This window comes from Dama dama, chromosome 15 (assembly GCF_033118175.1).
Source record: "Dama dama isolate Ldn47 chromosome 15, ASM3311817v1, whole genome shotgun sequence".
NCBI lineage: Eukaryota > Metazoa > Chordata > Mammalia > Artiodactyla > Cervidae > Dama > Dama dama.
The window spans coordinates 56,095,136-56,108,191 of NC_083695.1; the positions used below are offsets into that span (position 1 = coordinate 56,095,136).

A 13,056-nucleotide genomic window follows, 5' to 3' on the forward strand; every position below is an offset into this window, starting at 1 on the left:
TTTGCCTTTTATCTAGCTCTTCTCCTGAACTTACCCAGTCACTTAATTCTCATAGAATCACAGATCACTGAGTTTTCTATTCTTTTTCTCTCACTTAAGCATTTCCTTCCACTCACCTATCAGCTTAACCTACCCTTAAGCACCTTCACATCAGTCTGTTAAGCTATTTTTAAATTGGTGTATGTGTGTGTGTGTGAGGAGAGAGAGAAGAAAAAGAGGGAGTGAGTACTTTTGAGAAAATTCCGTGGCAGGAAAAAAGATGTCATATTATTCTAGTTAAAATTGTAGTTTGGGCTTCCTACCTGGCAGATTAGGAGGCGGTTAACTTTCAGACTTCATTTTATCATTACTGGAGTAATATATTTTAAGATAGAAGGATTCTTAAATTTATTATTTAAGAATAATTTATTAAAACTGGTTTCAATTTAACATCATCCATTGTTTTGCTGTATTCAAATGCTGTATCAGTGGTAACAGTGGAATTTTGACTTCATTCATTTGGGGCACTTTGGCATGCAAATTGTTTTAAGTAATGCAGCTGATTGTAAACCACTTCAGTCTCTTGACACTGCCCACCACTGGGGGAAAACGTGCTTTTGAAGATGCTGCCACTCTCTGTCCTTCTCTGTAGCCATTAGCTATAATTGCTTAGGTCAAGAAGTTGTATGCTTAGCAGGAAATTGAAAGAAGACAAATGTCTAGACAGAGCTTTGTATGTGACCATTTCCAGGACAAATCAAATTGTATCTCCAGGCTCAGCTCACTGTACAATGTACCTGGTATACCAGGGTGGGGCAGGTTAGTAGCTGTATTACAATCCATCCCTTAGAATTGCATTTGTAACATTTCCCAGTATAACACATTCAGGCCTTATTGGAGATTCTAAATTGTATGAATTACAGGATAATGGTAACTACAATTATATTGTGTACTTATTTTCCATTCCACTGCTTTAAAGCAGTTCCTTAGCCTCATGCCCTTGACCCATCCCTGGAGTCCATAAAGCCAGGCTCATTGAGTGCACATTGAACAGTGGCAACTGGCAGATGCATTGGCTAATATCCATGATGAGGAATTTGAGGGAATGAAAAAGGCAAGGCTTTGCTGCAGGTTGCACGTGTGTCATGCCATGTCTATGGTCTCTGCCCCAATCCATCATGTAATAACCACCATTGCAATAACAATGTGTTTTACAGCAAACACCACATGACCAATTATATGTCAGTAGAATCTTGTTACATACAAATACTGCCCGAAAATATCTCCCAATCTGAGGATCTGAAGATAAAACTTAACCCCTGTATGGTTAGCATAACTGACGCCATCTTGGGCCCTTACATTTTCTCCCTCCGCTGACCCTACCCAGGGCTATACTGTACAGTGAACCACTTCTCTGTCATCAAGGGCTTTGTATTAAATAGTTGTTTAATAATGATCAGAACCAGGTGGCCTCTATGCTCTGTTAGTCCCCAAACAATGATGAAAACCTTCACTGATGAATTCTTGGTGCCCAGGAGTCTAGTTACGCATTCATGAACCTTGACTTAGGAATGCTTGTCCTGTTTCCAAATACCTACCTCATATCCTAGGTTAACTATGCAATTATCCCAATGGTCTCCCGATGATGCAGAGTACAGCTGTGAATGTTTCTGGATTATCCACCTGATCCCTTCCCACCCTGTAAGTTACCCTACAGTAAAATGACCCATTGATTACACAGAGCTGCCTGCCTGGCATTTTGTTCTCAAGATGCCTTCTGTTTGGTGGACACTTTGCATTCCTTCCCTCCTCCAATAATTGGCAAGCCAGGCAGTAAACGAAACAATGCAGGAATGAGTAAAGGGGCCATGCTAGGGGGAAAGCCATTGTTCACAGGGAAAATCCCAGGCTGGCAAGTCACTTCCATGGAGGGTGACCTGCTAGGTTTATGGAACGCCAGGCATTGCGTGAGTACAGGGATGCCCGGAAAAGGCTCCAAAGGGCAAATAGCTAGATATATTAATGGAAATGGTAGGAAATCAAAATGGAAAAAAAGTGAGCAAACTCTTGGTTGTTACATGACTTTGTTATGGGCTCTAAGTACTGGCACAGAAAAGGAATTACAGCTCAGCAGGAAACTAGATAAGACTAAAGGCACTGCCTTTAGGGAGGGATGTCTGGACAGCATGTTCTGCCACCTGGGCCGTTACATCAAAATAATGATGGGAAGAACATATTGAAATGGTTGCATGTAAAATGGTTAAAGTGCAGAGCTGTAGGCTGCCCCATTCAAAGGTGAGGACTATTATTTTGCAGGAGAATTCAGACCCCAGTTCAGTTCAGTCTCTCAGTTGTGTCCGACTCTTTGCAACCCCATGAACCGCAGCATGCCAGGCCTCCCTGTCCATCACCAACTGCCAGAGTCTACCCAAACCCATGTCCATTGAGTCAGTGATGCCATCCAACCGCCTCATCCTCTGTCATCCCCTTCTCCTCCTTCCTTCAATCTTTCCCAGCAGCAGGGTCTTTTCCAATGAGTCAGCTCTTCGCATCAGATGGCCAAAGTATTGGAGTTTCAGCTTCAACATCAGTTCTTCCAGTGAACACCCAGGACTGATCTTTGGGATGGACTGGTTGGACCTCCTTGCAGTCCAAGGGACTCTCAAGAGTCTCCAACACCACAGTTCAAAAGCATCAAGAAAGCGCTCAGCTTTCTTTATAGTCCAACTCTCACATCCATACATGACCACTGGAAAAACCGTAGCCTTGACTAGATGGACATTTGTTGGCTAAGTAATGTCTCTGCTTTTTAATATGCTGTCTAGGTTGGTCATAACTTTCCTTCCAAGGAGTAAGCATCCTTTAATTTCACGGCCACAATCACCATCTGCAGTGATTTTGGAGCCCCCCAAAGTAAAGTCAGCCACTGTTTCCACTGGTTCCCCATCTGTTTGCCATGAAGTGATAGGACCAGATGCCATTATCTTAGTTTTCTGAATGTTGAGCTTTAAGCCAACTTTTTCACTCTCCTCTTTCACTTTCATCAAGAGAAAAAGCAAGAGAGTTACAGAAAAACATCTGTTTCTGTTTTATTGACTATGCCAAAGCCTTTGACTGTGGATCACAATAAACTGTGGAAAATTCTTCAAGAGATGGGAATACCAGACCACCTGCCGTGCCTCTTAAGAAACCTGTATGCAGGACAGGAAGCAACAGTTAGAACTGGACATGGAACAACAGACTGGTTCCAAATAGGAAAAGGAGTACGTCAAGGCTGTATATTGTCACCCTGCTTATTTAACTTATATGCAGAGTACATCATGAGAAACACTGGGCTGGAGGAAGCACAAGCTGGAATCAGGACTGCCGGGAGAAATATCAATAACCTCAGATATGCAGATGACACCACCCTTATGGCAGAAAATGAAGAAGAACTAGAGAGACCCCAGAGGGGTCATAACTAAATGGCCTGTGTTTTAGGACATAACTAAAACATAGGCCCCTTGGAATCTGGGAAATAATTGAGGTGAGATCCTTAAGAGCTGAAAATAACCAAATGGGAATATTCCTCTGCTGAGTTAGTAGCATTAGCTGTCAGGTTTGAAACAAAATTGTAGGGGAAAATTTCCAGCTTTAGTGTTCCGTTTATAGGATGCTTGGGGAGGTGGTATTAAATGGATCAGAAATGTCTCCAGTGGCCTGGGTTACAGAGCTTCCGCCCTCTGGCAACATTTGCATGCATTTGGGGTGGGCAAAAACTGACAGCACACAGCCAACTTGATTGAATGGGTATGTGCAGGTAGTACATACCTGGCTTGGCCAAGGGAGGGAGAGATGCTATTCCTCTCTTTCTGGGCATTTATGGAAGAGTTGCAAGAAATAATGAGTTCCTCTTTTGGAACTCCTGTTAGATGTATGTTGGATCCTTTCAATCTATTCACCTGTAAATTGATCCTCCAGGTCTCTTCACAGCCTTTTTATGTGTTTTTCAACACTTTGCCTCTTGATGCTGCTTTCTAATTTCCATACTAGTGTTGTCTAGAGTTTATCCAATATGATGAGGTGTTTTTGTTTTGTTTTTTAATTTGATTACTACTTTTTAAAAACTTCAAGACTACTTAAAAATAATTTCCAGTACTTCTAAGTGGTTATTTTTCATATTCACCTGTTTTATTTCTTTTTGTTTTTTCTTTTGTTCTTTTAAAATGAAAGTTAACCTTCAGTTTGTCTCTTTGGGCATTCTAAATACCTATTTTAAAGTTTTTGTCATCCTGTAACATAAAATTATTTTTAATTTTATCCAGGATGAATTCATGTTCTTCTTGTTGATTTTATTGTTCTTTTTTCTTTTCTAAATTAGATTTCATTTGAAATGTCTTTAGCACTCTTGTTTAGCATAGAAGTTGTGTTTATTTATGTCTTTTTCTTCTTTTCCTCTTTTTCCTTTTTCCAGTCTTTCTATCCTTACCTCTGTTTAGTGGTTTTGCAGTTGCTGTAGTTTAGATACCCAGCCCAAATCCATGTCTCATAATGATATTTGGGGATCTCCTGTATCATCAAGCCATTCGTAGGCATAGGCATTGTCCTCCTGATTCCTGAATCCATTGTCCCCTGTTCCCTGACCTGCTACAGCCTACTGCTTCCTCTTAGGCCATGTCTTCTAGAAATGGCTGTACCACAGTTTGTTTTTTCCATCTCTTGAAATCCTTTGTTTCAACTAGTAAATAATTAATTTCCCATCTCATTTAGGACATTTTTAGTCTATGTACAATAGGAAGGTTGTCATGTGTTTGAGAACAGAACAAAAGCCCTAGATGTCCAGTCCTGCGGTCTAGCATGACCTCTGCAACTGACAAACTATGTGACTTGAAGAGGGTCACAGCTTCTTCACATCACACCTTGTTATTCTCACCTGGGACGTGAAGAGAGTTCCAGAGAGAGTATGTTCGTGACAGAACAGGCAAGAAAACACATATGAAGTCTGGAGGGTTTTGTTTTTTTACCCTCTGAATTCTGTTCTTTGTTTTTACATACAAAGTGTCCTAGTTGGTTGAATTTCAATTTCCCCAAGTTAAAATATAAGCATGTTACTATAGGTCATTTTTTTTAAAAATAGATCACAGGGATAAATGAATAGGAATGTTAAGGAGCAGCTCAAAAAAAAGCAGGCCCTATGATGATGTAGTGGAGTCTGTCCTGAGCTCTCTGTGGATTCTGCAGCTCCATTTGGGGACCAACATTGGTATAGCTGATGACTGGGACTGGTCTGGTAAGGAAGTGTCTGGTGGAGCATCTTTTTGTTGTCTCTAGAACCTGGCCTCATCTCAGCTCATGACTCTTGAGTGGATTATTATTGCTCTCAGCTACTCTTGTATGAAAATCTTCCTGCTTGGGATGTCAAGCAGGCAAATCATTTCCTAAAGCAAACAAGTACAGACTGTCTACCTGAATCTCTTCTGTCTGGTGCAAGCCACTTTTTCCCCAATCAAGATCAAAACTTAATTTTCTATTTGGGGCCAAAGGACAGTCCAGTGACAGAAATGTGAGGTTTGTAATAACTTGGAAATGAGAGGGAAGGCCTGAGGCTTTGTGTCTTTGAGTTAAAATCTAAAGAGGCTTTGGGAGAACAGAACCCACTGGGGTCAGCAGGGCCACTGCTTTTGACCTTGATGCTGACAAAAGTGAAACTAGGAAAAACAATCAAAAACATCATCTCCTCTCTTGATAATCCTCTGTTATTTGCCAGCTCTGGAACCCTAAACCTGCCTTCTGGTCCCTCTCTTCCCCTCTTTCACACCCTGTCCTCAGGAAAGCTGCAAGGTAGAGGGCAAAATCATTAACATGAAGAGAAGGAGTTAAGTTCTGAGGAAAAGGGCAAGTTTGAGGTGCACAGGGTCTAGGGCTTGAATGCTCTTTTTGGTTATCATTGACTTCTAAACTGGGGTGGATGGGTTTCAGCATCTGGAATAAGTGCCCAGCACATAATAGGAGCTCAACAAATGAAGAGAATAGAACAGGTTAAAGTTCTGAGCCAGGTGTGGTGATTGCTCTTGAGTCTGTCTTCTGAGGGTTTCCCTGGTGGCTCAGATAGTACAGAATCTGCCTGCAATGCAGGAGACCCAGGTTCAATCCCTCGCTCTGGAAGATGCCCTGGAGAAGGAAATGGCAACCCACTCCAGTATTCCTGCCTGGGAAATCCCAAAGATAGAGGAGCCCGGCGGGCTATAATTCATAGGATCACAAAGAGTCAGACACGGCTGAGTGAATAACATTGTCTTCTGACTTTTTCTCTTCCTTCAATGAGTATTTATCTAGGCCAGGAGTCCCAGGGCTCACACTCACCAGCGGAGAAAGCCTGGACCAGGTGAGCACCAGGTGAGGGATGCATGGTTTCTTGAATGTGTTGCTTCTCTGCTGACTTACTCGTTCTTCCCACATCCGCCTTTCCATGCTGTTAGAGTGGTCAGATGCAGAGAATCCTGGGTATGGGCTTAGGGAGGAAAGGGTTGCAAGGAGCTCCTTTGCTTTTAGGCCCTAGGCCTGCCTCTAGCCACGTGAAACAGATCTTCCCCAAAGGCCAGCTCTGCATAGGGATTTAGGCCAAAGTCTTTTAACATGCATTTTCCTGACCTGTTTTTTGTGCATCTGTTTTTGTTTCCTTCAAGAAATAAGGTGGGAAGGAGGCCAAGGGAAAAGAACAGGAAGAATAGGGGCATTTAAAATCCTGAGTCCCTGCCATCTCCTCCTCTTTGTAATCTCTGCTCCTTTCAAATGTGATTTACATCATTCATGGAAATTAATCTAGAGGAAGTTGTGGTCAGAAGCTGAAACGTCGTCTGCCTGCGTGCCAATGGACTGTTCCACTTATTTCCATCATTCTGACAGGCAGGAAAGGATGAACAGATTGTGTGCTTACCTTGCTGGGCCTTGAGCTGAACCATCCACCTGTCTCACTGATCCTCACAGTAGTCTATGAGGTAGATAACTGTTACCATTTTCTCTTTTATAATTGTAAGAAACGAGGCTCAGAGCACACTTGTCCAAGGTCAGGAAGCCTTAGATCTGGGAGACAAATTCCAGCAGTCTGACTCTGCAGTCAGTGTTCTCACCTGTTATATGCATCTCTCTCCTTCCCCCACATGTACAGGGGAAGAGCCAGCAGAGTGCTTACCTCCATCGACCTAGGAGGAGTTCGCTTCGGCTCCCAAGATGCTGCTTAGACTTCATGGTTGATATTTGGGATTCCACCATTAGACAGAATTCCTTGTGACATAAAACTGTGTCCAGTACATGAAGTCACACCCTAGGTTGCATCAGTCACTTCCTCAGCATAAAAGAATAAATTCAGTTTTCCCTAATGGGCTTCTGCCAAAGAAGAATTGCCATTTGGGTCTAGTCATTATTTGTCTTAACAGAAATTATCTAAATTTGAATTTGTCTATTATTCCTAAAACACTTATTGACTAGTATAATTAGCTGCCTTTTATAGTATTTACATATCATTTTGGAACAGGCATCAACCCATCATTATTCTTGTCTGGAATATTTCAGAAAAAGAGCTACAGAACCTGGATGTATTAGGTAAACTCAAAACCATAGGGAATGGATGTATTTCTGTTCTCAGTGAAGTAGCACTTTGTTGGCACTAAATATGTGTTTCAGTTTGAGATGACGAGCAGGTCAGCCAAGGGACAAGAGTACTATATTTCTTTTCAATAATCTAATTGGGAGCCTTTGGAAATCAGAGTCTGTCCACAAAGGAGGACGGACATAAAGAAGCCCCATATTCACCATGGTTATAATTCATTTTTAAATGACCTTTTCAAAAAATATCTGGAATATATTCAAGGGTGTATATTAAGGAATAACATCCTTATATGCCAAGAACATGTATATTTAGCACATAAAATGACTTCATTTTTCACACAAAGCTGGCTTTTTTAAATGACTGATTTGGACCTTGTCAAGCTAGGAAATGAGACTGATCTTTGCTTTACTCCTCTCTCCTGCTTTTTCAGATATTAATGAATGTTAACTAAAGCTGATTCATGCTTAGATGTTCCATTGAAGATAATTGTGCAACAAAACAGCTTAAAACTATGTCAAAGGTGACAGCAAAATAGGATCATTAAAAAAAAGTGTAATTGATAATGTTCTTCTCAAGTCAAATAGTAAAGTAACAGATACGGTTTTCTTGTCCATATCTATATAGGTTGGAGAAGGAAATGGCAACCCACTCTAATATTCTTGCCTGGGAATCCTATGAACAGGGGAGCCTGGTGGGCTGCTGTCCATGGGGTTGCACAGAGTTGGACATGACTGAAGCAACTTAGCTGCAGCAGCAGATAGGTTAGTTTCTTTTATTATTATTATTACACTAATGCTGTATTTATTTTTGTTGTTGAAAAAAAGTACCCTTAGAAAACTAAGATATTAAAGTCTTGAAAAATGGTTTATGGACATGTCTAACTACTATCAATGTATTTTCATAAGATACTTAAAATGTAGACATTTAGTAGACTGTATTATGAACATATATTTAGCTGTTGGAATATAACAATTCAAATAGAACGATTTACAAATTTATGGAGTGAAGAGATGTACCTCTGTAAAGATTTGCATGATTCAGATAAGTTAGTTTCTAAACTCCATTTTCTGATGTCTTTTTTCAAAAACAGCCAGGAGATCCATTGTCTAACAAGTCAGTAATCTCATATGTGTTTTAGGCAGAGTTTATATAAATTGGATGCCCAGGATTTGGGCTTCAACCTTTGGGCATTTACTGAAGCTCTACTTCCATGCTGGGCACTGGAAAAATGACATGGTCCCCACCTCAGGAAACTCATGGCCTTCTGAGGGAGACAGACCCTTAAGAAGATCATTGCAATGTACTGTACAAGTGCCGAGAAGATACATGAAATGATCAGCTTTGATGATCAAAGAAGCTTCCTCAATGAGGTAACCTCTGAGCTGCATCATGAAGTCTGAGTTGCACTCACATGGTGAGAAGGGGCAGATGGTGCCAAGTCTCAGCACGGTGAAGAGCTGTGTTTTGGGAACTGCAAAAGCGTGTCCCTTAATCTCACATTATAATAATCTATAATAATATAATCTCACATTATAAAACTTGAACTTGATTCAGCTTTGGACAAAACGGTTGTAACAATTACTGGTTTTCTTGAGAAGTATGAAAGCAGGGCCTTCATGTTTGAACACACCTAGCTTCACATCCTGATTCTACCACATGCCAGTATAATCTTGAGGGTGTTGATATTACTGTCTCTCTCTGAATATCAGTTACCTTATTTGTAAAATTAGCATTTTTAAGCATTTAAATTTTAAATTTAAATTTAAATTTTTTTAAGGGGTTATGAGAAACAGCATAGGTAAAGACCTATAACAAGTAGGATTGCTAAAAAAAAAAAAAAAAAAAAAAAAACAAGTAGGATTGCCTGATCTGGTGAATAAAAATACAGGGCACCAAGTTAAATTAGAATTTCATATAAAAACAGATAATTTTTTAAATATAACTATGTTCCAAATGGGCTTCCCTGGTGGCTCAGATGATAAAGAATCTGCCTGGAATGCAGGAGACTGGGGTTTGATCCCTGGGTCAGGAAGATCCCCTGGAGAAGGAAATGGCAAGCCACTCCAGTATTCTTGCCTGGAGAATTCCATGGACAGAGGAGCCTGGCAGGCTACAGTCCATGGGGTCACAAAGAGTCAGACACAACTAAACGTGATTAATGCACATATTCCAAATATTGCATGGAGTATGCTTACACTAAATAATTATATGTGGTTTATTTGAAATTCACACCCAAAGGGGCATCCTGTATTATTTAATATTAAACTCATAATTGAAGAATAGATGCTTTTGAATTGTGGTGCTGAAGAAGACTCTTGAGAGTTCCTTGGACTACAAGATCAAACCAGGAAATCCTAAAGGAAATCAACCCTGAATATTCATCTGAAGGACTGTTGCTGAGGCTGAAGCTCCAATACTTTGGCCACCTCATGTGAAGAGCCCTGATGCTGGGAAAGATTGAAGGCAGGAGGAGAAGGGGGTGATAGAGGATAGGATGGTTAGGTAGCATTACCAACTCAATGGACATGAATTTGAGCAGACTGTGGGAGATAGTGAAGGACAGAGGTGCCTGGTGTGCTGCAGTCTGTGGGATGGCAAAGAGTCGGACATGACTTAGTGTTCAACAACAGCAAAAACAAACTCATAATAAATGAACTGTAACTGTAAGTTATTGGCATAATAGGTGTTTTTTATGCTGGAAAGCACTGACTTGGAGGAAATAGGAGATTTGGAATAAAATTATAGACTCTACATAGTGTGTAAATACTCTACACTCTTCATAGATGTAGATACACATACATGGGGTGGGATGGCGGGGTAATAGTGGGCAAAGTGGAGGGTTTTAGTTAATATTAGGAATCCAGAAACTTCTCCAGGATTAATGAACATATCCTGTTAAGAAAAAAAAAATTTTTTTTAAGTTGGTTAACAACAGTAACAAAATCAACACACTTATGACAATCACTTGTTTAAAGGCCATGCCAGCAGGATCTGAGTTTTGGTACCATACAACTTCAAACTTTTCAGCAGTCTGTAGCGGTAGAGATGTTGGCCTTTTTTCAAGGCATAAAGATAGTTTTTAGGCCCTTAATGTGTTAGACTTTACATTTATTCTCTTCTTTCTCCTAATAGTGCTGACAGGTCTCAGAGTCCTTGGCTACTGAGAGGATGATGCACATTGGACAAGCTAAAAGGTTACTGAGTCTAGCACTTTACAGAACACTTAATTTATGTCAGGAACTGTGGGGAGGGATTCAAAAAAGGATAAGTCCAGTGCCCTCCAAGAGTGTGCAGTCCTATTGAGTCTGGAAGAGAAAATTGAGAAATTGAGTTTCCTCCTGTAACATATATTCTGTGAAGGCCAAGTGGACTTTACCAGTGTATCCCCAGAGTTGAGGATGGTACCTGACAAACAGTAGAGGTCCCATAAACATTTGGTGAGTAAAAGAATGTGTGGGCTGGATTCACTAAGGAAGGTTTAATAGCAGTTTAGTCAGTGGCTCAGACAGTAAAGAATCTGCCTGCAGTGCAGGAGACCTGGGTTTGATCCCTGGGTCAGGAAGATCCCCTGGAGAAGGGAATGGCTACCCACTCCAGTATATTGTCCTAGAGAATTCCATGGACAGAGGAGCCTGGCAGGCTACAGGCCATGGGGTCGCAAAGAGTTGGACACAACTGAGCAACTAACAGTCAGAAATGGACCTTAGAGGAAGAAGATCTGGCTGAGCAGAAAATCATTTGCATCATCATCATCATAGCAGCTTCCATTTACTATGAACCAGGCCCTGAGTGAAGGACTTAATGTGAATTCTGTTCAAATGTTTCCGGTAGCACTTAAAAGTTTAGGTACACGGCTCCAAAGCCCATTTTGCTTCTGCAAATCGGCTCAAGTGTTCCCTCGTCAGGGAGATCATCCCTGACCATACTGTCCAGAAGCATTCCTTCCTGTTACTCTATCTCAACTCCCTGTCTTTTCAGAACACTGGTGACACTTCATGTGAATCTATTCAATATCTTTGGTTTATATTTTTCCAGTCTCTGAGGACAGAGGCTGTGTCTGGCTTTATCACAGTTGTGTTCCTTGTGTCTGCCAGCCAGTTCATTCCCTGGCAGTTGGAAGACACCCAATAAATAATTATTGAACAAGTACATTCTTCTGCACAGAATCATCTTCTCAGTTCAAAGAAACAAAAAAATACCTCCAGAAAACTAAAAACAAACAAACAAAAACATAACCTACCAGGACTCCAGAGTCGCCGGGTCCAAATGTCCATTAGTGGGTCAAAGCATCTATTTCTTCTCTTTTTCAAAAAAAAAAATCTGTTTGTGCATCTGATACATAGCTAAAGAAGAGCACTCTGATGAGGGCAGGATACTGTAAGGAAATTCACTATATGAATTCATGTTAAAATCTGATGGATACAGTTTCCTCCATGCAATATTTCAAGTAAAGCTTCATAGAACTTTCTCTAAGAAACATATTGGCCATTACCTTTGGCTCAATATAAACTGGTTTCATACCTAATCATACCCATCCTGTTCTCTCCAACTTTAAAAAGTGGAAAATACTATATAAGCAACAAATACATTGAAATTAAAATGTATTTTCCATGACCCTTAAACATGATAAGGTGGTCAGGCTTATTCAAAATAAGAGACGTGAAAATTATAACTATGTTGGTATCACTTCTCATCTATCAGATGGCAAAAGTGCAGAAGTTCGACAACATTTTATTGGCAGGACCACAGAGAGACAACCACTTTGATACATTGCTGTGTATGTTAGTCGCTCAGTCGTATCTGACTGTGAAACCCGATGGACTGTAGCCCACCAGGCTCCTTTGTCCGTGTAATTTTCCAGGCAAGAAAACTGGAGTGGATTGCCATTCCCTTCTCCAGGGGATCTTCCCAACCCAAGGATTGAACCTGGGGCTTCCATATTGCAGATAGATTCTTTCCCATCTGAGCCACCAGAGAAACACAAAAGAAAATCCAGAAAAGTGATGATCAAGATTACAGACTCTTGGTCCACAGCAATAAAACAAACATAATGTCCATGGCAGCCTTTCCCTGCTGAATGTATCCAAAGGAGAAATAAAAAAAATATTTTGGGGATGATGGGGAGGGGAAGAGAAAGATGGTAGTGAGAATTTTGTGAAATAGTGACTCCTGTGTCAAAGTGGATGAAGGACCAAACTCTGGGAGCCATGCTTTGAAGGGAGCTAGGGTATCAACTTCAGATTCCGCTTAATTAAAAGGCTCTGGGTCAAGTCTGGGGTAGAGGATCTCACATATTTTGTCTGATTTAATCTTAGTTCTATATTTTTGGCATGTGTTACCCCCTCCTTCATCAAACTCTTATAAATGAGTGTTAACAGTTACCTTTTTTATATCACCAATCTTCTCTGGAAGTGCTAATGCATAGTTAAGGTGTGTGTGCTCAGTCACTGAGTCGTGTCCAGCTCTTTGCCACCCCATGGGCTGTGGCC

The 13,056-nt window shown here is 40.8% G+C and overlaps 1 long non-coding RNA gene across 1 annotated transcript; it reads left to right on the top strand.

Annotated features, from left to right (window-relative positions):
* Positions 1–6,764: 6,764 nt before the first annotated feature.
* LOC133070696 (uncharacterized) lies at positions 6,765–10,277 on the top strand. The gene is made up of 3 exons (XR_009696199.1): positions 6,765–6,956; positions 8,192–8,328; positions 8,706–10,277. It is a non-coding gene; the product is annotated as an uncharacterized LOC133070696 (long non-coding RNA).
* The last annotated feature ends 2,779 nt before the right edge of the window (positions 10,278–13,056 follow it).